The sequence below is a fragment of the Ptiloglossa arizonensis genome, chromosome 8 (assembly GCF_051014685.1).
Source record: "Ptiloglossa arizonensis isolate GNS036 chromosome 8, iyPtiAriz1_principal, whole genome shotgun sequence".
In the NCBI taxonomy this organism is placed as follows: Eukaryota; Metazoa; Arthropoda; class Insecta; order Hymenoptera; family Colletidae; genus Ptiloglossa; species Ptiloglossa arizonensis.
Window position 1 is genome coordinate 15,237,526 of NC_135055.1, and position 22,289 is coordinate 15,259,814.

At 35.4% G+C, this 22,289-nt stretch overlaps 1 long non-coding RNA gene across 1 annotated transcript; it reads left to right on the forward strand.

Annotated features, from left to right (window-relative positions):
- The first annotated feature begins 14,773 nt into the window (after positions 1-14,773).
- Positions 14,774-17,132, forward strand: LOC143150442 (uncharacterized). Its single transcript, XR_012993058.1, has 2 exons — positions 14,774-14,878; positions 16,806-17,132. It is a non-coding gene; the product is annotated as an uncharacterized LOC143150442 (long non-coding RNA).
- Positions 17,133-22,289: the final 5,157 nt, after the last annotated feature.

Below are 22,289 nucleotides of genomic sequence, written 5' to 3' on the forward strand. Positions count from 1 at the left end.
TAATGGAAACCGATTCGTTAACCGCGCAGTTTACGCGGAAATATTTCCTCGTGGATTTTACCGATTCGTTGAACGAATGCGCCACTGAGCGCGAATCTTGAACTTCAAAGGGGTGAAATTTTGTTTTAGAAATGTAATCCTCGGATCGTACTCGGGATACGCTTTTGAATTACTATTGTGGATAAATGTATTTACATGCAAAAACGTAGAGTTACCTTCTCGGTTATTTTCAATCGAATAACAAAACCTGGGGAAATATTGTTTAAATGTTGTTTAAGTAAGAATCTTTGCAATAAAATTGTTGTCGATTGTTTTAAGGATCTTTGTGTAAATTGAGATTGTAAATTCGTGTTCTATGGTGTATATATTATCTTATGATTTACGAGTCGATTGACAATAACTTTTGATACCAATTTGTTGCAACGAAACTTTTTCGCGCTTTATTGTTTTAGAACTTGTCAGGTGTCGTATGGTAAATCGTAAAAGGTGTTGTTGTATCGTTTACATAAATATTTTTCATTCAGACCGTAACTATGCCCTTTTTTTTTCATCATGAATTCCAACGAGTACTTGATACTACAGTCTCGATTTACTTCGGTATTACTACCTCGAAATATGTACGTTTAACGTAAAATGTGTGTATTTCATTATGCAACTCGTGAATGAGAAAAATATTTATTTAAAAGACCCGAATGATTTGACACAGCAGAATCGATGTTTCCGCGCAGCGCACTCCTTGTAACCATATAACATTTCTTTAACTCGTTTTTCACCAGAGATAATAATATCGGTGTACATCAAGGTGATCATTTTAAGTATTTCACACCCTGTATACGCATTAATTTATAGAATTTCATCATGCATATTTCCCGTATAATACGTCGGGTTGTATTTATTACGACCGATAGTAATCTAATAATATATAACTCTGAATAAAATGTGTGTTGGAGAATATAATTTACGATTGGTGCATACTTGTTGATAAGGAGATTAAAATACTACAAAAGTTTACCAAAACTCAAAGACTGATCACCCTGATTTACATATGTAATACTTCTTGCGAGTGTATCTTCACCGAATCCTTGATTAATTTCACCAATTTTATTTCCTTCGATTAGAAATTCTATGCACTCGTGCACTGCACTTACCATGCACTTATTTGCATAAGTGCATGATAATCTTATCAAGTTACCCAGTATCGGCAAAGTACGCGTAAAATTTGTAAATTTCATATGTCAGTTATTACCTTATATCTAACGATACAAATTTTAATCAGTTGATTTAAACAACCTTCCTTTGATTAATAAATTTTAATTAACCCTTCGTATGCATACTGAATTCTCCAAGGAACAGTCGATGTTTCGTTACTGATCTCGTGAACTGAAGAACCATGCAAAAATGTAAAAACTCAAGACTACCCAGCTAGAATTTGCAGGATGTCAAGGAACTTATTAAAAATTCCGGACATTCTCCGAGTGCTCTGGATGAAAGAAATCGCCCGATCCTGAAAAACTAAGTGTGTAAAATAACGATTCTATCCGTTGGAGGGTTTAATTAATTTTCCTAACGTAAGCCCTCGCTGTTCCTTGAAACTAATCAATCATTTGTCTTGAACATTGTGATATGCATCTCGTACAGTTTATTATACAGAGTGGGCCGAAATTCATAGTAAAACTGAGCAATTCTATGTGAAAAAATAAGAATAAAATTTAGTATAACATTTATTCATCCAGGGTTCAATTTACGAGAAAATTAACTTTAAAGTTTATTCATCTTTGTGAACTTCTATCATGGTTGCCTCTATCCGAAATAGTGTTTACAAATATTATTTATTGTATTCTTAAAGCAATACAAAGTGTTTCTATTGATTGTTCCTAATTATTAATATTTTCTATCGCAATACTACAATAAAGTTTACTATTACAAGTATTGTTACATACAATGTTATTTCCATACATAAGTTTGCTCGACGAATTAATAATATGTGAACTGAATCTAAGCTGACATCGTTTTTTAATTTCTCGAATCTCTCCATAATACACAACTAAATCATTCACAAAGTTGAACAAACTTTAGAGTCGATTTTCTCGAAAACGGAGCCCCAAATAAAAAAACAACAACAACAAATTCTCTATTTACTTTAATAACACATCACCACTGTGCAATGTTTCGTATAAGGTAATTTAACCAAATTCTTTCGTTTACTGTATAAATTTCGTTTACGATATAAATGAAATTTTTGCCATTCTATTTGCTTCGTTAGCGACTTGTTATCGGAAGTTTACATTTGGATCCTCTGCATTGTTCATTTCCATAAAAAAATGCCGATGAAGCAAATAATGCGAGTGAATTTTATTTATTAGCATCGAACGTCGCTCGTGTACGCAATAAATGTTTACACTTGCAGTTACCGAATAAAATCAACGATCAACGATTGGCTTAAAAAGAGATGTTCAACTCTCGAGGAAAGTTGTCAGTCTCGTAAAAAATTTGCAAGACGATGGATATTTATAGAAGACTCGCGAGGTCGGTATTGAGATCACGATGACCATATAACAATCAAAGTGTAATAAAGTTTTCACTATTCAAGAATCTTCGAGTATAACACGACGATCACATCGACCACCCGATTCACATGATCGAAGTAAGTAACTTGTCAAAATTCTACAATTCGTTTCTTAAATCGACTGTAATGACTATTCTAAGAGTATTTATTTCCAAACTGGTCACAAACCAAAACATCTGTTCGAAAATATTATTTTTGCATAATACTCTACTGTTCCACCATTGATACAAATTTCATTTGCTCGAAATAAATTTACGAACAATTCTCACACACATATCGGGTCAGCTCTTAAATTTATCTCCTTTTAGTAAAAACATCTGTGATCATCGCTATTATAATAATGTTGTCAAATACTGATACAATCCCTAAATATAATATAAATATTAATAATCGGTTAAAAAATATTTTCTCTGTCATGAACGTAGAAAATATTATTTAATTATATTTACTCCCTTGTGGTTGCTCTAAGCAATAACTATCAGTATGGTTGACACCTTCTTCTTGGCATCAATGTGTTGTCTATAAAGACAACATAAAAAAAATTGCCTTTAAAACGGTAAAACTTAAAAAAGTAATATTTCGTTTCGTGTAAGTTGAAAAATACGAACTTGTGGACTGTTCCAATATTTAACGATATTTCGTACAATCGTAAAACAAGTCTCGCTTCTACTAGACAGGAAACCACTTTTGCTTTCTTTGCGTAACAGTTGGTCGTATTCAGTTACTCGTCGGGCCACTTCAACGACCTGATAGTGAACGCATTGATCGTTTTAATTCATTTTCTTTGCTCTTTCCAAGCGAAGTTTATTCACCGGATGTACACCGACTATTCCTTGAACGTGTATCTCGAAGCGTGAGTAAAACGACATTGTGTAACCGTTGACGATAGCGTGGACAGTAAGTTTTCGTTAAAAATGTATTAACGACTCTTCTGTAACACACTATAATACGTACTACCACTTGAAAGTAAAAAAATCATTACTTTTAGTACTGCAAAGAAATTTGGAGGACTGTATTCCCATCTTCATCACCATTTACTTTCCATCGACGAATGGATTTTCGCCATTTGAATATTTTTGGAAATCTTTCTCCCATTAACTGGTAACATCTTCACGATTTTTAATAACCGTATGCATTCGACGTTCTGACGAGTTTTAATAATCGTACGCTTTTCCCATTTTAACTCGACGCAATATCGTTGCAGATAAATAATTTAAGCGAAAAAATCCAGGAGAAAGAAATCCTGAAATGAAATTTCTTTTCGTTTCGTCATCTATTAAAGGTGACGGAGTTTGATAAAAAAGAAATATTAATTTCAAATGCTCGATACGTTTCTCTAATATTTCGGTGTATTTTATTTCCTTCGATGCGGAGCCTAATATCGACATGAATTATACTGGATAACGGAGCAGTGTACAAAAGTGTAGCTCAACGTAGTATTCCGCCAATAGTGATGTTACGAAAGAATAGCTTGTCAGAAACAGTGTCGCTCATTAGTGAAAATAAACGATCTATCTTATACCTTATACATATTGTTTTGCATCGCTTATTAGTACTTAAGTTTTTGAGAAGAACCCACTCACGAGATAATTAATAGACGGGACGAATCGAGAAATTGTTAGACTATGCTTACGATTTATCGTAGTATATCTCTGTTCTTCGAGTAATTTTTATCACAATATTAGTTATTGAAAATTTGAAGTAAAGTATACGAAGAAAATATTAATATACGAGTGTCTCGATCAGTTTATTCTAATCCTTAACAGAATGTTATAGTAGAATGTTCAGTAGAAATAGTTTCTACTGAAAATATCTCAAAGCATATTATGCTGTATTATAATAAATTGCTCAAATTGTCCAACAATTTAACGATTCGTTTTAACAATACAAGCAATAAATCTTATCGTACCAACAGGCTAGATCAGTCTACATACTTCCATTCCCAGAAAAAATTTTTCTCATACTTCACCTTATATCTTTTTCGAGTTGTATTCTTTGAAAAGAGTGTTCCAACGTTTGGCCAGTATTTTTAGGCAAATTAAAATCGATTGGCTGCACAAGGTTACTCCCTCTACTACGAATCACTTGGACTATAACTTTCACTTTCGCGATGGGAGAGATACTATTAGTGACAGAGAACGTGTACCTGTGGATTTATGCGTGAAGATGATCAAGTGCTACAGTAGGTAGAACACCTTATGAATAAACAAACGGGATAGATAATTCCTTAGTAACCTCGAGCGAATAATTGATTTTAAATCGTCTACAACTTCATCGGGTGTCCAATGATACACTGACATCTACTACATTTGATTCTAGGTCTACTACATGATTCATTGATCAATAGGGTAATGGAATTCTCTACGATACCCGGTGACACTGTATAATCCTGTATGATGCTGCAAAGTATTGTCCCGTACGGTATTGTATCGTGGAACGTTGTACGATGCTCTATTGTACCGTGGAATATTATGCGATACTCTATTGTACCGTGGAATATTATACGCTGGTCTATTGTACCGTGGAATACTATACGATGCTCTATTGTACCGTGGAACATTGCACGATACTCTATTGTACCTTGGAACATTGTACGATACTCTATTGAACCGTGTAATATTGTACGATATTTTATTGTATCGTAAAATATTGTACAATGCTCTATTGTACCATGGAATACAGTACGATGCTCTATTGTACCGTGGAACATTGCACGATACTCTATTGTACCTTGGAACATTGTACGATACTCTATTGAACCGTGTAATATTGTACGATATTTTATTGTATCGTAAAATATTGTACAATGCTCTATTATACCGTGGAATATAGCACGATGCTCTATTGTACCGCGAAATATTGTAGATACTCTATTATACCGTGGAACATTGTACGATACTCTATTATACCGTGGAACATTGTACGATACTCTATTGAACCGTGTAATATTGTACGATATTTTATTGTATCGTAAAATATTGTACAATGCTCTATTATACCGTGGAATATAGCACGATGCTCTATTGTACCGCGAAATATTGTATAATAGATACTCTATTATACCGTGGAACATTGTACGATACTCTATTGAACCGTGTAATATTGTACGATATTTTATTATATCGTGAAACATTGTACGATACTGTATTGTACGGTGTAATATTGTACGATATTTTATTGTATCGTAAAATAGTGTACAATGCTCTATTGTACCGTGGAATATAGCACGATACTCTATTGTACCGCGAAATATTGTAGATACTCTACTATATCGTGGAACATTGTACGATACTCTATCGAACCATGGAACATTGTACGATACTCTATTGAACCGTGGAATATTGTATGATATTTTATTGTATCCTAATATATTGTACAATGCTCTATTGTACCGTGGAATATAGCACGATGCTCTATTGTACCGCGAAATATTGTAGATACTCTATTGTATCGTGGAACATTGTACGATACTCTATTGAACCGTGGAACATTGTACGATACTCTATTGAACCGTGGAATATTGTACGATATTTTATTGAATCGTGAAATATTGTACGATGTTCTATTGTACCGTAGAATATTGTACAATACTGTGTTGGACCGTGTAAACTTCAGAACGTTCTTCCAAAGAGATACCGCTTACGCCGTGCAATAATATTCTGCAATAATATCATCCTGCAATGCTGTTACAGTGTAATAATAATATTAGTATCAGAAAAGCTATAACATTAACGCGATAATAATTTCTGTAACCACTTCGAGACTTTAATTTGGAAGGGAAATTATTATTTGTTATTTGTTTAACCTTTACCTCCTTCTAAAAGTCAAAACACTCACCCTTAACTCATTCTGTTATAAGATTATATTGATTTTCAGATTATATGGATTTTCCCTCGCGTGACACGTCTCCCCCGTAACACACTTTTGCACCTTTTAACGGGAAATCAATAATCAAGCTTAGCCGTTGACAAAAACGTTCCACTTTTTCGCATTTTTACAGTTCCTTTATCTCGGGAATAGCGCATTCCCTCGAAAAAAAAAAACATCGTGTAATTTTAATTTCGCTTCCTAACGGAAATTTCGTCTCGGGCACAGAAACTCTTAATGCTTTTAAAAAATTTATAAATACCATTACCATTTATAAGTCACCGGATGCTTGCATGTCCGCCATGAAAAATGTAAATTAAGATGCAGATACAAATTCCCAAAGTGGTCTTATTTTCTTATATTTACATATTTGAAGTCGTTACTTTACAGTATAGTTAACAATAATACGAAAAAAGTGTAATTTTATCCGCGAGTAAATTTTCGAGATGCCTAAAATCACACGTAGAGAATATTGCAACAAAATTGAAATTGAAAATGTTGAAATTTTTAATATGCGATACGATTCGTATTTCTTCTATAGCGCAACCAATTGATGAGTATTACTTCCGTTTCATGATTTGTACAATTTTGTAATGTCAATTCGTTCTTATTTCGCATTTGTTAAGTGTCCAGCGACTTGCGAACAGAAATATGCAGGGTAATAATAGTTTCTATAGTACCTAGTATCTAGCTACCTAGTTCCTAGTTTCGACAGAAGCTTCCCCGTGATCCGTACCGATGTTGCGAAGGTCAAGATCCTCATTTGAATGCCTCCACCGTGCGGACGGGGGAATATTGATTTTTCCTTGCATGCCACGTTCCTCCCGTGACACACTTTCGCACCCTTTCACGAAGGATCGATACGTCCTGCGACACACCGAGGGGCTTGACCTTTCTCACTAGCGATCTCCTCGAGAAATCATTTTACCATTATCACAAAGTCAACGAATTTTAATTTAAATCACGCTTTAATTCCTCGATCGTGTTTGCTTTCCATTAAAAAGCTTCTAAATCCTCCAAATCAAATACCATTCCCCATTCACTTACGAACATCATCGTAAACAAGAAAGATTGCACTTGTTTCAACCAATGCAATCTAGAGTCCAATTACAGTAAACACTTCTCTTCGAATTAAAATTTCTCTTTCGAATAAACAAGTAGCAAATATTAATAAATACACTATAAACACTTCCTTCTTTGCATAATAAATATTTCTCTTTCAATAATAAATTCTTTTTCAAGTAAACAAGTAGGAAATATTAATAAACCCATCATAAATACTTCTTTCTTTGCCTAGTAAATACTGCTCTTTAAGTAATAAATTCTTTTCCAGATAAACGAGTAGCAAATATTAATAAATACACTATAAACCCTTCTTTCTTTGCCTAGTAAATACTTCTCTTTAAATAATAAATTCTTTTCCAGGTGAACAAGTAGCAAATATTAATAAATACACTATAAACACTTCTTTCTTTGCCTAGTAAATACTTCTCTTTTAATAATAAATTCTTTTCCAGGTAAACAAGTAGCAAATATTAATAAATACACTGTAAACACTTGTTTCTTTGCCTAATAAATACTTCTCTTTAAACAATAAATTCTTTTCAAACTGAACAAGTAGCAAGTATTAATAAATACGAATAACCGATAATACCGAAGCGACGACTGGCGAATATTCCGCAACCTTCCGTAACCGTTCAAGAGGACCACCTCGGTAAAATTTGCATAGAACCCCCGCCGAAATTCAAGTACCACCTCCTTGTCCACCCCTGCGCGCTCACCGACTATCACAAGCCCGCTCGAAGTCCCCCCATCGACCGTTATTAAATTCCCAAGCGAAACGCAACAATATTACACTTCGCCCTCCCACCTGGACAAAGTATAAAACGTTCCACCCTACGCAACATTTCAAGCACCAGTGACGGAGGGTGACCGAACAAAGGGAAAGCCCTGCGCTTGCGTCGACTTTTCCCGAAAAGAGGGGGATGTCACCGGTGGATGACACCCGGTTATTACCGGGGACAATTTTTTCCCACCGGTTTCGTTCCTTCGTTTCTGAGTATAATTTCTTTCTGTTTTCCTTTCATTTTTCTTTTTTTCTTTTTATTTCTCTCACGGACGGGGTCGAGGACCCGCCACGGGTCATCGATCCCGCAAATTGCACCCGCTGTCGATCATCCGTGTTTCCTTGCGCCGCGCGTCGCGACGCGTGCCAGTGAATTTTCACCGCCACGGGGGTGCGTGAGGATATATAAAGGGAGCTCGTCGATCGATCGGGTCGGCACTCGCGTCCACGACCTCGCTGGAGAATGTACCTCGTCGACAGTTACGAGCACACGTTCCAAAAAACGCTTCTGAAGGCTTCTGGCCGGACTCTGGCCCAGCCACCGACCAAGACTGCGAACACTCAGGGTGCTCTTCGTCTATTTCGTGTCAGTGTTCGGTATACTGTTCCAGGTACGAGGGTTCCAGGACCAGTGTCCGTTCGGTTGGAGAGAAAGAAAAATAAAGAAAAAGAAACGCATCTTAATCGAAAAGAGACCCGTCTCTGTTCCCCTAGCTGGCGTTGATATTCTTCGACGAGTGCGACATTCGTTGCGAGCTACGCATCCTCTCGTCTGTACTCCCGAATGTGTTCACCAGCGTCAAGTACGTCAGCTTCCACGACAGCCTCGCCACCGTAAGCTAACACAATCGTGGGATAACGTTTTAACACGAAACCGGACCGCAACCGCGAAACGTTTAACGATCGAGCCGTGTGTCCTGTGCGACGTGACTAGCTGGAAAACCTGTTCCCGGAGATACCAACCGAATGGGAGTTTCTCAAGGAGGACCGTGAAAGTATCGAGATCCTGCGGGAATACGCGAGCAACGTACGTCTCTTCGACATGCTGCTTACACGTAAGAAAGGGGGAGAGAACGGTGACGATTTTGATTTTAAGGGGTGGAGAGTCGGCGAGAAATTCACCTGCAGTGACGTGATCGTGATCCAGTGACGGGGATGGTTGAGTTTGAACCGTTGAGTACCAGTAAGACTTTCAGGTGACTTTTGGAGAGTTTGATTCGTAATTGCTTGGAGACTCTCTTGTGACTCGGGACTCCGGGAACATCGCTTCGATGTAACACGGATGAAAATTACGACGTACGCTTGTACACGGTGAAAAAATTGTGACAGTTTTATTATTAGAAATTGAAAATTTCGACGGTTATATAATACAGGGTTTCGATATAACACGGGGCAAAATTTGTGACGGTACTCTTGTAAAAGGTGCAAAAATTACGACACTTTTTTTATTACGTGATGTAAAAAATTTTGACAGTCCTCTTACAACACGGTGCAAATTTCGACAGTCATACGGTTTCGATATAACATGGGGCAAAATTTGTGATAGTCCTCTTGTAACACGGTGCAAAAATTAGAAGAGTTCACTTATAATATGGTGAAAAGTTTGTGACAGTCCTCTTGCAACACGGTGCAAAAATTAGAAGAGTTCACTTAGAATACGGTGAAAAGATTGTGACAGTCCTCTTGCAACACGGTGCAAATTTTGACAGACCTGTAATACGGTTTCGATATAACACGGGGCAAAAATTGTGACAGTCCTCTTGTAACACGGTGCAAAAATTAGAAGAGTTCACTTATAATATGGTGAAAAGTTTGTGACAGTCCTCTTGCAACACGGTGCAAAAATTAGAAGAGTTCACTTATAATATGGTGAAAAGATTGTGACAGTCCTCTTGCAACACGGTGCAAATTTTGACAGTTCTGAAATACGGTTTCGATATAACACGGGGCAAAAATTGTGACAGTTCTCTTGTGACGCGATGCAAAAATTACGACAGTACTTTTGTTACACGATGCAAAAATTGTGACACTCCTAGAAAACGGTGTAAAAATTGCATCCTCCAATAATACGGTGCAAAAATTTATGACAGTTCTTTTTTGACACGGTGCAAAAATTGTGACAGTCCTAGAAAATGGTGTAAATATTGTGACAGTCCTCTCGTAACACAGTTTTGATATAACTTGCAAAAATTGTGACAATCTTGTAACACCGTAAAAAAATGTGACAGTTCTTCTATAACACGGGGCAAAAATTGTGACAGTTCTACAATATCGTGTAAAAATTGTGACAGCCCTCCTACAGCACGGTTCCCGTGTAACACGACTCAATAAACTTAATAAACGACTCTAGTGCAACGCAAGTATTTCCACCACACTGTCTCGGTTTTGTTTAATAGGGTTAGAGTACAACACAACGAATTAACCGTGTTGTAAGAGGGTTCAGAGTATTCACAAAATGTTGCGCATCGTCCATGACCTTGCCCTTGACACAGGTAGATTGTGGAATCTCGAGTAATCCGTGCTTCGAATGGAATCTCGATAAAACACGATTCGAATCACGAATAACTCGAAACTCTGTTCTTCGTAAAATGTTCAAAAATCGTAATAAATCACGAGGTGTTTTTGTAAATAATTATCAAACGTGTGCTCTTACAAGATACGAAGTTCTACGATAATTTTTTGTTTAAATTTTTTTACCACGTTTCTAACAATTAATTGATGATTGTTGAATAGTCTATATGTTGAGTATCTCGTCAGTATTTACGTAATATTTGAACGAAATTGTTTTTTTCTTATTCGATATTTTTGACGATAGATACAGAGAATGAACGTCAATTTTGGGTAAACGATTGATTCGATACTCGATGGATTAACGATACATTGATTTCAGTCTTGCTGATCTGCACGATCGGCGTGACAATTATTCTGGCAACGTTTTTCATCTACGAATTGCCAGATTGTTATTCGCTACTTCAGAGGCAGCCATTCCTAGCCGAATACTTTGGACCGCAGACCTACATACGCACCATCGCGTTTTGTATAATATTATCCTTATCCGTAAATTGTTTCCTCGTGATCGCAACCGAAACCAGTTTCCTGACTTTATTGGAACACCTGTGTGGGATGTTCAGGATTGTCGGGTAAGGAACATATTGAGAGGAAAGAGTGTTTAAAATCGAACATTCAGAATTTTCGAAACGTAATATTCACTAAAGTAAATTTAAAAAAAAGAAAATGTACAATTAACGCGGTGTACTTACCAATGTCCAATGTTCAGATTTTACACACTCTGACTTGATTCATAAAATGTGCTGAAACTTGAACACTTTTCTATTCACACCGAACACTATGCCTAATTAAAATATTCCATGTTCAATGGTCAACCAATGGAACGAGTAATCTCAATTTTAAACACTTTGAAAGCACCAAACACTTCAAATTATTCGATACGATCGATCATTAAATATTATTAGTTCCTGTATAGTTATTACGATAAACACTGTTCGTTTTCGGTTTATAGATTAATATTGGTGCACTACGATATTCGTGATCGCAGGTGTCCTCCAAGGGTTGTAAATTCGAGGATCGAACGTCATATTGTCCGTTAATTTAACATTGGTCGTATATACACGAGAAACGTTGGTGTCTGTATTTTATTTCCACTTAAAACTCTCAAGTGGAAGAAAAAGAAAATTTCATTTCATTGAATAAGAAATTTTACGTAAAAATTGTAAAGATGACATTATTCTTCGATCTGTCGTTGTATAGTTGACAACCATTGCGCACGCGATTACAAGTAGTGTACCAACAATTTATAAAACGAAAACACAGTTAATATTGTAACATCTAGACTCTCTAGTTTATGCATTTATGGCGTATATAAACAACAACAAAAATATATCAAATCTACGCAGAATATGTACCGTTTGTTCGAAGTGATGTATTAATATTATTGTTCCTGTTTATGAAATATATTCTGTACACGTTTTTCATTCTATTTCGCACATTGGCATGCGGCATGAATACGTAAAATCCGCGATAACAATATAATTTTTCGAAAATTGGTGTGTATCGAAAACAATACCTCGTGTCCGTCGTTTTGCATTAAATAACAAAGCTCCTTCGTTGATTCACACAATGAATTATATTTTGTTCCGGATAGGCGCCATTTGAAATACACAATTGACGTGTACATTAAAAAAATTTCCCATCTCCGAACGAAACAATACGCGTGAAAACAATCAAGTTGGTAGAAACATTAATTTAATATATACATCATTAAACACGATCACAAACATTACCATTCTTCTCGAACTTCTCCTTTATCCATAATTTTGTATTAACACGTTGGCTATGTATTTTTCTACTAGAAATTCTCGAGACTGTACAATCAATAAATTATCATTAGTCATGCAAAAGAAATTTAGTAAACTTAAGTGCACAGTAGAGCTGTCGTATCCGAATTAATAAGAATTTATACAAAGCGTTCGAACGATAGAATTATTACTATTCTGATATTAAAGAAACCAGAAAAATTTAAATAAACTTCACTTATTCGAAAATTAAGAAACTTGACAATTTTTTTAATTATTTAAGGTCACATTATTAAGGTCATAATCATAAGGTCTTTGTCACAGCTCTATTATAATCGTACGTTAGAATATTCAGATATGGGAGCCTCTACTGTACTTAACTTTCGTTAATATATAATACTTTGAAAAACAATACGAGTTGTATCGAAAACTTGAGAACTATCAATGGCTTTCCTTATATTTGTATTTCGTTAAAATATTCTGGTACTTAACGTGTTGTGTATTTCTTTATAATAGATCTATGGTAGTTCTTTTTTACAGTAATTCCCGCTTTCAAGTGAATCGACGATTCTGAATCTGTCACTTGAAAGCGGGGATCACTGTACCGCCAAAGTAGTTCGAAAAAGGAAATTATCGTGTATATGAATTTTAGATACGACTCAAGTTGGTACGAGATCCCTCTCGAAATTCAAAAATTCTACCTATTTATTCTGCAACGAAGCATAAACAGCTGCATGTTAACCAAAAAAGGTTTCTTCGTTAACTCTATGGAGGGTCTCACCTCGGTAAAAGAATTTCCTTCGTTACGATATAATACACAGTTCGATCTGTACGGTACATTGTTCAAAGTGTAAATGGATTTTCTTTCATTTCAGATATTAAATACAACATTTTCATACTTTATGCTCTTCCAGTCGGTTCAGAAGTAACTACAATTAAACTGGAAAACGAATTGAAGGAAATGCACGAAAGAGACGTTCACACGTATCCGTAACTTGTTCAACCGTTATTGTTGTCTGATTAATGTTTTCCTGCACAGTGTACAAAATGTCTCCTGACACACGATTGTTCACAAATGTTTGCAATAATAGAAAAATTTTAAAGGTTTTCACACCGAGGTTCTAACTGACTAGTTCTTAAGACCATGACCAAAAAATTAACAATTTTTATTTTATTCCTGAAAGTATTGCTCACTGAAAGTGAATACAGCTTTTATGTGAAAATTTACGAAAGGAAATTAAATAAATTAACCAATAAATTGTATTCTTGAATATTAATCATTGGTGTACCGAGCTTTAAAGTATTACTTTTTTTTATTTAATTTCAATATTCTCCGCGCGATAATTTTATATTAATAGAAATAATTAAGACTAACGATTTTTGACGCAGCAAGAACCTTTTATTTGAATTGATTATGATATTACTTACGCACTTGAACATCGAAGCACAAGCAGTATTAATAAAACCGTCACAGGGTCTTTTTCTTTGTTCATTAAACAATTATTAAATTAAAAAGCAGCATCAATTTAAAGGCACCTGAAAACACACAATATATGTAACACATTAATTGTACAATCTATCGTATCGATACCAGTGAAAGTAATTTTTGTCAAATATTTTTGTTTGAACAATTGCTAAATTTAAGACACGTATTTGAATAAACGTAAACTTGTTATCGAAGATCGGTTCGTTATATCAGCATACACCATGGCAGTACTCTGTCAGTTTAAATAATTCAAATTCTTATAATAATTTCTGAGAGACACACCATCGTAACATAATTTGCAGATGACACGGATGTTGGATTCGATGCAAGTGGATTGCTTCGTCGGTGAAGTGGAACAAGTGATTATAGCCAGACATGCTATGAATGAGAGAACCGTTATAGTATTTTATAAACGATAGAATGTTTGCCCGACAAATGTACATAATTCCACACTCGTTACATTAACATCGTTGCACACGAGTAAATGGAGCATGACGTCTTTTCGTATATATTTATTTTTCTAGCAATATTTTATTTGTTTATAATCGGTCTCTGAGCATTCTAATTCTCTTCAAATATTACGTCAACTTTGACGACTGCTTTCACCTCATTATGTTGCATATTGACACAGTCAATGTTCTGGATACGAGCATTGTAATTCCAACCGAAACTACCACCATAATAATCGTGGAACACGCTTGCGGATTGTTCAAACTTACCGGGTAATCTGAACTACGATTAACCACTGTGGTTTCTATACTTGGATGAAACTCAACCGATCGCTCAAAGTCACTGAGGAGGTAACACCACCTATTTGATTTTATTTCAATTATGGCCAATTCGTTCTCTCTGAATAGAAAACAGTGACTCATATTGAATGCAGTGTAATTGATCTTGTCGACAGTGTATCCTGTAAACGATATAACGTTATAAAATGTCCACAGTGTCGATCCAAAAATATACAATGACTTCTCATGAAAGAACAAAAATAAAATATAGAACAAAATCGTCTTGTAATCTTTGACAGTAATTTTGTTACGTTATTACACGATCGTGCAATGTTGAATTATTCCAATTACGGTAATGAAACATTTGTTCAAATCGTAAATATCAATGGCGACAATTCGGCGTACTCTGATTGTTTATCTTCAAACAATTATTTATAAGAGAACAAGATGATATTCGTGGTAATATTTCCATTAAATTGATCAATACCAAAACATGTACGTTTTATTATAAAAATCACTTTTGTTCTTTGTGCCTTACTTTAATAAGAAGAAGATAAGCTAAGCAACATCCTAGATAATATAAAATTTTTCAAAACACTTGTGACAAATAGTAGAACAATATTTATGCTTTCTTAATATACTCGTGTAGTAGATATATTCTTACCATTTAAAGATTGCAATGCAATGTGCAGTAGAATCCCCACAATCTCTTTGACACTACTTTCATCTTCAAAATGGACTGTCCCTTTATGCACTGTACGCTCACTATTGATAAAAAGCGTGTGTTTCAACCGAGACAATTTTACCTCGCTTCGTATCGATTTCGAAAATGAAGAAAAAATTAAAATTCTAAGAAGTTGGTGGGAGAGATTTCAGCTCTTTCGCGAAGATGGTTCTTCAAGTTGTGAACAATTCTTTCAGCTTGGAGCGTGATTTATATACATAAGTCGAACAATTTTAACCTATTTAAGAAAAAAACGATCCGTGACCTAGAAAATTCAGAAAGAAATCGCAGCTTTCGTATCGACAGCATATTTATCCCAATTTACAAGCTCGCGATAAATTATACGTGAATGTTACTTCGTATTTGCATATTTATTTACGTCTCGAGAGCAACCATGTTACTTCAAAAAAACACCGCGCTATTATAACTGTAAATCACTCGATTAAGTCTGAACGTTACTGTATACATTATAATTAACCAACGTGTGCACGTATCATGATTCTCGCTCTCAACTAATGCACTTCATTAACACGCCACGACGCGCATGCATTGCTCAATTCACCGAAAAGGAACATCATTCAACAATGTAGCTACAGTCGAACAACTCGCAAATAGTTGAAAATCTCAGCAACATTTCGAACAATGACCATGTTTCCATAATATATAAAATACGTACCATCATCGTTGTCAAACCGTGGTATAACCTAAAATACAGTTTCCACGATCTTGATTCTCCCACGTTTGCTACCATTTTTTCTTCTGCATTGTTCTCTCGTCTTCCTTGTCCCCTTCTGCACTGTACTCTCGTCTTCAAAAAATAAATTTATCTATTTTTGAAAAAAAAACCCGAATAATTAAAAATCATCCGAATTAGACCGTGTTTGGACTCATTTTCATCGGTAAAAAACGGCCAACTTATCGATAACATTCTCATAAAGGTACAACGACAAGAACGTACAATTTTTTATTTTTCTTAATGAATGCAATTCAATGCAGTTGCACCGATTGACAGGTCACTTACACCAAGTAAGTAAGTGAAATTTATGCACTTTTAATTTCACCACTGCCTTCACTGTGCTTTACCGAACGATCAGCAGTATAATTCGTGTTACACAGTTATGGATGTATTTGCAAATATTAAATATTGAAGGTCCACATATTCGAGTCGTAATATTTGCAAATGTTAACGTAATATTTGTACCGTGCGACAATTAAATATTCAACTGTTTTGTGTTTGTACGTACCTCTATCTTCCAAACATCTTCTGCCATGTAGCTTCAGAAATGATTATCAATGAATGAGCTTCGCTATACTTACATCATTCGATGAACTGAGCTTCAAAGTCGCTGCACGTCGAATGCACGTTTCATCGATTCGCACACGTACAATGTATACTGAACGATATTACGAATGCACCAGGTCAAGCCTTCGTAGCGAGGTATCTAAATGCTTACTATTCGCTCACTGTTCGCTCACTGTTCAAATGTAAGACTGAAAATATCAACCCCTCGCGACATCGATGTCCGAGCAAATAACAGTCATTAAGTTACAGTGGAAAGTCAAGTGAATCGCCATCGAGAAATGCACACATGTTTTTGAGGAAATTCAACGCGAAACAACAGCAACGGTGCAGGGACTGGAGCGTGTATCGATCGTTAAATTGGTTCCTCCTTGCATTCTTGAGAAGAAAAGACACTTTTAAATTACACCTTCCGTCAATCATTTCAAACTGACACAATCCACAATATCGAACATATTACGGAAAATTTGAAGGTAAAAATAATACGGGACTTTCACTGGTGGGGAGAAGCATCTGACACTTCGAAAACGACAGTGTTTCGACGACCGCGCGAAAATGAACTTCGAAGACTATCGTTACTATAAATTGCACAAGGTTCTTTTATGTATCGTCAAAATTTGGATACGCAACGACACATGGCTAGAAAGAATACACAGATTCATTTATTTGTTTTTATTCACTTCTGGCTTGATTGCTCAGGTTTGTTCGTTCCTTTTACTACCTTGGTACTGTACTGCTTAACGAAATTAGATCTAACGATTGAAATTTCTTAATTTCGATTTAGCGTACGATCGAAATGTTCAGTAGAGATATCGTGATTTTATTAAATACGCTTCGGTTCCGTCTGTTCTGATATTCTATCGTTTAATAATTATAACTTGCTTACTTGCGTACAATGAGTGGTTGGAATTATTTGTTATTGTTAAAATTAAACTTTGTATTAATTAATCGATCTCGATCAACAATGAGATGGTACAGCGATTCACATTCTATGGAGCATTTTGTCCATGATTCAGACAATTCGTAATAATTCATGTAACACAAATTCAACGGAGAAATAATATTTTAGAATTATCGTTTATTGCATTTCACAATTAACCGACTTTTTGTACCGTTCTTAAATTATAAACAAGAAGCACAATTTTGTGAAACGGTTTTGTAGAACTGCTTGGTTTGAAATAAACAAAAATTCAAAATAATGGTTACCCATAACATCTATCAATTACATTATTGAGAAATTTAATTACGAATATTTAATTACAATATTAGTAACTACTGCCTTGTTGTAATATTTAACACTAATGAAACTTTATATTTTTATATCGAGGAATGCCGCGCGATGTTTCTAATGTTACATTTTGTTAAAAAATCGTGCTCATTGTAGTTAATGCCATTCATCATGACGTCGTTTCAACTGGAGAATTTTTTAAAGAACGTACCGTTCATTCTATTCACGATGACATTTATCATGAAATACAAAATACTATACTTTTCCACGGACAAAGTAAGTTAACAGGAACACCTCTACGTTATCCTAACGTCCTGTAGCTAATATACTTACATTTTCGTACTTGTTTGCAACAGATCAAGTACCTTGTACATCACTTTGAAAGCGATTGGAGCAAACTAGATAACGACGAGGAATGCAAAATAATAGAGAAGTACATTGGCAGTGGACAATACTTTGCTATATTTTTCACACGTAAGATCGACATCTAATAAGTTATTCGAATAATTTATTTCCTTTACAACAATGAACCCCTTTTCCCAGTATAGTGTGGCTCGTCGAATTGTCTGCATACGAAAATAAAACAACGCACGAGCCTGTATCATACTCCCCAAATTCTTAAATTTTTCTTTATACACTGTGTATTTTTAATCCGCTGCTTAAAGATGATATTTAAAAAATAGCGTTGTTCCTTTCTTTAAATTTTATATCTCTGACAATGATTTAAGGAGCGAGCTGATATTTGTGTGCACAGCGAACTTATAGAGAAAAATTTAAGAAGCATTGTGATTTTTTCCAATCATTCGTCGTTGCATCTGTTAGATGTTCTGCGCTTGTTGCAGTGTGCTTTTCTCCAATCGTCGTAACATTTGTGGTGTCTTCATTGTACCCTGCTATTCTCAATATTGTAGTACCGTTAAACGAATCTCGTGCAATTAAATTGCCCATCGACATCGTATACTTTGTCGACCAAGAAAAGTATATCCTTTACATTCTGCTGCACGAATACCTGATCGTTACAATTGGATTACTATTTATAATAATTACCGAAACCACGGTGATAGTGTTTGTACAATATTGTTGCGCAATATTAAAAATTACAAGGTGAGCACAAACGTACGCGCACAAATATATCTTTTCGGATTTTATTTCCAATTATTTTCGTTTCTGAAACTGGTGTTGTTACATCCAGCGAAAAGTTTCATTCAAAACCAATTCAATTAACATGGAAACTCTATTTCAATTATTTCGTTTTTCTTCGAAATATCGCGTATTCGCTTTCACTTCAAATAAATAACAATGTTTTAATATTTGAACGTAACGATCTTTACTTTTCACAGTTATCGAATCGAACGTTCGATGGACGTGTGTGCACTGCCGAACGTTACCGAAAAATGTTTCATTACTTGCAGGAATATAATCGAAGTGATAGAAACTCATAAACAAGCCACGGAGTTTGTATCCACGTTGCATGATGTTTCGTTATAAAAATATTTTCTTCGTAATATTTGTAGAGTCTCTTGCTTGAAATTGCTTCCCGAATTGCTTCTCAGAATTTTTTGCTCAGAATTACCGTTCAATCTTAATCCTATTTGCCTTTCTATATTGGTTAAATTTGTTCATTTTTATAGTTATGGAAAGACCAATTGACCACGTTTAATATTCAAAATGCTTACGTAGACTAACAAAATATTTTTCTTGTTAAAGGTTCCTAGAATACATAAACTGCAACTTTGCAGTTTCCTACAATATATTATTGATCACTTCTATCGTTGGAACTAGCCTCAATCTGTATCGTGTGAGTAAATGCTTTTAAAAATATAATTGTGTCTTCGAGTGTCAACAAAACCATTGCACCTAAACATTTCATTCGAAAAAACTTTGCACTGTGTTACTTTGTAATATTATTCAACGATTGATCCTTTTCATTAGTACTGGCAATAAAAATTATATTCATCGCAGGTTTTTCAAGCAATATTAATAACAAAAAATATAGAAGACTTCTGGATAATATCGAGCGTACTGATTGCACAGTTTCTTTACTCATTTATGATTAATTACATGGGACAGGTCTTGATCGATCATAGTAACGAGATTTTCTACAAAACGTATGTATTTCAAATTTATCCTGAAAGAATTTACTCGGTCTACCAATCTACTCCAAGTGATAAAAAGAACAATAAAATATAATCTCACATGTCTGCTTTACAATCTACGATTCATTTTTTATAAATTCAGAATTGTTTATACGAATTTCATAGCTACAATAGCCTCTGGTACATAGCACCATTGCCTGCGCAAAAGTTACTGTTGTTGCTTATGCAAAGAAGCATGAAGCCCTGTCATTTATTGACAGTAAAAGAGTTATTCGTACCCAGTTGTATGGGTTTTTTTACGGTAAATAGTTAAATAAGTACATTGATAATGATATACAACTTAGTTCGTTCTTAGTTCTAATTGCACCTGTTTCTTTCAGTGTATCCGTGTATCTGTTTCATACTTTATGTTCATTTACTCTATACGGTAAAAAAACGTACTAAAAAATCTTACAATCATCAATGACTGAGTATCAAAGCTAAAGTGTCAAATGAACTAGTTCAGAAGCATCATTTGTCCCTTTATTTGTGCACAAATAGTACTAGTAATAAATGCATAATCTGTTACATCGTACCTCATTTTTTCCAATTATTTCCGTTTGAAGGAGTCATTCTATACAACATTCCTCGCTTATGCATCGAATTACACTCCAGCATAACTGTGAACAACGAAAGTAATGATTAATTTTAATTTTCATGTCCTTTAAGTTAATGAAAAAAATGAATAGAAAATATTATAGTAAGAGAACATGTGAAATTCAGATAGTACATATACATAAGTACATAAGACTCGAATGTACCTCAAATTCGTATATACGAACATACGTAACTTGGAAATATCTGAAATTCGAATATACGAACCTACGTGACTCGGATATACCTAGAATTTGAATATACGAATCTACATGTCTCGGATGTACCTAGAATTCGAATATACAAACCTACATGACTCGGATATACCCAGAATTCGAATATACGAACCTATGTTACTCGGATATACCTAGAATTCGAATATACGAACCTACATGACTCGGATATACCCAGAATTCGAATATACGAACCTACGTGACTCGGATGTACCCAGAATTCGAATATACGAACCTACGTTACTCGGATATACCTGCAATTCAGATATACGAACGTACGAGAATATACGGAAATCTCGATTCGAATATTCTCGTACATATAAACGTCCAAGTCAGAGTGGGGTGTGAAAGCGGATGCGTTTATGGAGAAAACAGGGCACGAAACCTTCCACTAGACCCGAGAATGGTCAATCGATGTCTTCGTAAGCCATGGTGCTCGTTTCAGCTCACGGACAATTGGCGGACCACAGCTATAGGCCAATTGACGTCACAGTGGGAGGTGATGAATGGGGAGCAACCGCAGGATTGGCACATACAAACGTTTAAGTCACAGAATAGGAAGTGGAAGAGACGAGACTCCGTGTTGATCGTACTCATCGGTTCACGCATGCGCATTCGTAACCTCACTCTTTCTTGGCCGAACAGTACCAAGATAAAATACTCGATACATATATAACATGCGTGTTTATCTTCTTTAATTTCGTTCACATCTCGAACCACAAATATCCAAATCTCATCTTTTAAACACATCCGCTCTTCTAACTCCTGAGTTCTATTCATGATTATTTTCTAACCACTTTAAATTTATGACAAAATTTCTTACTTACAGCCAGAACGCTCTAAGACACATAGAAGCAAATGTCTTCTTTAAGGTTAACTCGAGTCCCTCTTCGACGAATAATTAATCGAACGTGTTGCGACATCTGGACGATCGTAAAACCTCTCGTTTCTAATTCCTCGTATCCACCGACTGCCGATCGTGGCTCGCTAGTTTCGCTCTCTTTGAAACGTATACATATATACGCCACGTATCGTAGGTATCGCTCGCCAGAACCGGGAGCAACTTGTTGCTCGGTCGAACGACAATGAGCAAGTAAAATACAGCAGAGGAGGTCACCCACTTGTGGCACCGGCGGCCACGTAAAACAGAGTGACGCGGAAGGGAAATTGACGGCGTAAACTTTCCAACGTTGTGGGAAAACTCCATCTGTTTCCCGCCGACGATATCCGAGTATACCGATTTTGCAAGAACAAGGGGTCGCGTGTTCC